The sequence below is a fragment of the Pteropus vampyrus genome, unplaced genomic scaffold (genome assembly GCF_000151845.1).
Source record: "Pteropus vampyrus isolate Shadow unplaced genomic scaffold, Pvam_2.0 Scaffold11, whole genome shotgun sequence".
Classification (NCBI taxonomy): domain Eukaryota; kingdom Metazoa; phylum Chordata; class Mammalia; order Chiroptera; family Pteropodidae; genus Pteropus; species Pteropus vampyrus.
Window position 1 is genome coordinate 2476231 of NW_011888792.1, and position 4164 is coordinate 2480394.

The following is a 4164-nucleotide window of genomic DNA, read 5'->3' on the forward strand; positions in this document are numbered from 1 at the left end:
CAGTTTTGTTGAAGCAAGCATCAGAATTTCAAATATTATTGTCTGAGAACAAATCACTTGATTAGTAAGTGGGCCCAGTCATCCACCTGATATTCACATCTAAACTATGGTTCTCTATCAAATCTGCAAAAATACTTCAAAGAGATAATAACTTTGTTTCTTTGTGAAAAATGGCCCTGAAAGAAAGTCAACTGCTAGAGTAGCATTGAAAGGTGATGGCATTTATTAATTTGCATGATTATATTTAGAGAATTGCATGATTATATTTATATTTAGATTACAATTAGATGCATGATGTTGAAGGCCTGTTGATATACGTGCAAATTTGAAGATTCCCTGTGTAGACAAGCATTTCTTTGCAGACTGGCACATGACTTCTTTGAACAGAGATGGGAAGACACTTTCTAGTTTCACCTGTTGGTTAGAAAAGAAAAGAAAGAAACTGTTATATTACTATAATCTTTTGAGGAGCAAGCACTTTTTGAAATCAAATGTACTGTGTAACTAACTGCTAGGGTCTGAGATTGCTAGTTGGCAGCAAAAACTCTCTTGGGTCCATGAAGTGGTTGCTTTCCCCTAAATTTTGCTTTAAAAAAATCCTCTGTAGTTGACCTCGTTGTTCAGCATTCTGCAGCTGAGAAAGGGCTCATTGTTGTCAGCTGAGCGTTCCATATAGTAATCACAATAATCTTAGAATTTTATAAACCACAGAATTATGGTGGCTCCTTAGCATGATATCATCAGGCTATTGATGGGTGAAGAGCTGATGCCATCTTTGATGTACATTCCCCATACCCTCTACCCGGGAATGTTGTTAGACATGTTAGGTTCTAACGGGAGCACTAAAAGTTGAATCATTTATTATTCTGCACATGCCCCTTACTGGTAGTCAGTGAAATACAGACGAGAATACCTTATCCAGGATATGAATGTGATGACAACATGGCAAGATGTCAGGAATCTCCAGAGATCTTAGATGTTTGGCTTATTGCCATTGGAGAGATGGCCTCTAATTTTCATTTGGCCTTCATGAGGCTGTTGCAAAAAATTATTTGCATGACTGGTTCTAGCTGCAAGTTTTAATGGTTGTCTTGGAAAGATGGTAGCATCATAGAGCTGGGCTTGTAGATTCTGAGAATCTTAGCTGCCTCAGAAGAACTCAAGAAAACTTAATTTCCAGACCTGGAAAAGATCCATTTTTTTTGAATCACTTGTTTAGCCTTGTTGCCTTGAGTCAAATAAAGTGAGTTACTCTTTATGAAGTATGAACAATGCCAGAAACACATCATTAAAATGTTAATTCAATTTGGTCTATTGAAGTAAGAATCCAGACAGTTTGGTTCACCTATAACTGACTGAGATTAATGATACTGTTTTGATCTGGAATAATTCTAGTCACGTGAATGAAAGTTCCAAGGCAAGGAGATTGAGCGTAGTTATGAAGACTCACCACCTTTTCCGTAGGTTCTGGGCCAATGTATAAAATGTGCTTTCATAGGGGTTGTTGATTTTGTACTTTTGGCAAATATTAAATTCACTTTTAAGAGGAAGATAAAGGTTAAAATCTATTTGACTAATAAGTTTAATTTTGTGACCATGCGTTTTTCATTTGTTCTTCACTTTCCCACCAACTCCTGTGAACAGAAATGGGGAGATCATTCTCCACTGCTATGACCTTATTTTGCAAATCACTACCAGTTCTATAGTAGAAGTTAAAACTTTGCAGGTTCAGATATCACGAGTACTTTTTTTCCTATTTGCCAAGATAAAATCCCAACTTATGGCTTGGAACCATACTGTAAAATATAAATAACATCTTAATGAGCACTGCGAGAACAGTGTGCTGGGCCAGTTGCCTACCACTGAAGGGCTGGGTTTAAGTGTGCCTTGGGTCATAATGAAAACTAGTTTGGTGGTCTTAGCCTCCCAACTGACATTTTCCCACACTAGAAAACCAGCACAGGAGTTCATGGAATTCCCTACTAAAGACAATTGCAGTTCTGCCCAAAACCAGAACTGGAGTGTGGATGGGATACCTGGAGGAGAAGCTAGAGGAGAAGCAACAGGGAGCCCTTTAATCCTAAATTAAACTCCTGCCTAGATTTAGGAGGAAGAGGGAAGGGGGAAAATAATTGCACGTTTTTTTTTGTTTTTGTTTTTTTCTGTCTATATTCTATAATTTCAAATATAATCTAAAGACATTTCTTTGTTTTCATTACCTTCACTGTCCATGTTCTTGACTCCATGAGAATACATTTTCCAAAAACATTGGCTAAAAGCATTGTGTTAACCTCTCTATACTAAAAAATCCAGTTCCTGGGGCTAAGGGACTAAATACCTAGATTTGTATCTTTCTTACCTCGTTCTTATTCCAAGTTCATCTGCTCTAACTAGCTATATCTCATCTGCCCCTTAATTCAGGCATAATCCCTGTTCCTACAGGGAGCCCTCTGTAGTGACAAGTGCATACCTTCATCTCTTGCTTTTAGTACTTGTCTATATGGAACAGATACATATGCCTAATCATATGTATCTGGTAATCAAATTTCCTATTACTGTTCTATTTGACTGATGGGAAATACAAGTGAACACCTAAAAAATAGAGGAAAAAAAAGAAACTCCAAACACAAGAAGCTATATTCCTGACATCATTATATTTCAACAAAGAGGATTCTTTGGTCCTTTCTTCTTTTGGAAAAAGACACTGGCTCTAAATCTCTTAATAATTCTACCTGATTTAAATCTGACTTTAATCCTGAATGATAAATTAAGATTCTGTATCTTTTCACCCCGCTTTCCAGAGTAATTTGTCTAACCCAACGCCTGCATAAATAGATCCTCTAAGTATTTCAAAGACATTCCTTTTGGGCATGGTAGTAGCATCAGCAACAAGAAGAGCAAATGGTGCCACCTCCCACCCCACCGGGGACAACGCCCTGACCTGTGGTTGCATTTAGAGATCCACTCACTGAAGGAAGGACACCGATCGCTCTGATTATATGAAGAGTTCCCTGGACAGCCACTACAGGCCTCCTCTTATAGTATTCCCAATCTCTCAAAGTCCTTCCACAAAAAAATTCTTAGAGGAAGAAAGCATTGTCCCTGGGAGGATCCCAGGTAGCCAGCCAGAAGGAGAAATCCTGAGGTTTGTCCCAGCACAGTACTTCCCTGTAGCAGGGTAATGTGCCTTTCCTGGAGCCAGGCCGACTTCGCCCTAAGGTTACATTTCCACACAAAGAAGCCTTTAAGGGTGCTGTTGCTGACCTCCACACTGGAGGTTTATGTCTGTCAATCTTAGGGGAAAAAAAAAAAAAAGAGGCCATAATAAAACTGCAGGAGCCAGCAGTGGGGAATTACAACTCTAGGATCAGTGGAGGTCTGCCTCACAGTCCTGCTAGATGCTGAGCATTGGCCTAAGGACTGAGAACAATAAAGCGGAAGGAATTTAAGTCAATTGGCTGCTGGATTCCATTAGCAGGACTCAGAGAAGGGGGCGCTTGCTGAGAGTGGTGCACTGATTCTTGGCCACTGCCATTGTGCCAACCTGCTGGGTGATCCAGAGTCTGAAGAATGAGAAAAGTTCACCCAGTCAAACAGGCCTGCAGACAACCAAGTTGGAGGCTGTATGTGCGGCAGACACTGCAACTCCAAGTGTAACTCAGCTGATTTATAGTTAATAAGAACAAATACTAATTAAGGCCTCAGCGAGTGACTATGATAGGCAGAAAAACATCAGAAGGTGGACCAAAATATTTTGCAGAGACACGAAGAAAAATAAAGGTGGTAGCATCTGAAAGCAAGGCAAAGAGAGGCGTGGGAAGCCACCAAGCAAATCTGACTGGTTCGGGGGTTGGGGGAGTAAGTGGGTAATGGAGCTGAGAATAGAGAGAGCATCACTGCCACCTGTCCGGCAGCTCTGCAGCCCTCATTTGGCAGCGTAGGCCTGATGCCTGCATGGAAGGCTTGCTGGACCCAGCTCCAGAGCTTCCTAAAATATCCTTGAGCCTGATGCAATATCACTTTGTGATGGCACCGCATTGCGATGTGGTGACGAGATAACCTGGTAATGTGGAAGAAGAGCCTTTTATGTCTTCATGTGATTGTGTCTGAGAGAGGCCAAGAGAGCTGAGCATTCGCAATGGAGAATGGGTTTGTTGGAAGGGT

General features: G+C 40.6%; 1 long non-coding RNA gene across 1 annotated transcript in view; it reads right to left on the minus strand.

Moving 5' to 3' along the window:
• Window positions 1–207: 207 nt before the first annotated feature.
• The window catches only part of LOC111731452, a 6697-nt gene continuing 2740 nt past the window's right edge, over window positions 208–4164 (minus strand). Inside the window, exons 2-3 of the long non-coding RNA XR_002777143.1 lie at window positions 914–1182; window positions 208–414 (exon numbers count right to left, since the gene is read on the minus strand). This is a non-coding gene — a long non-coding RNA (uncharacterized LOC111731452). The remainder of the gene's footprint in view (window positions 415–913; window positions 1183–4164) is intronic.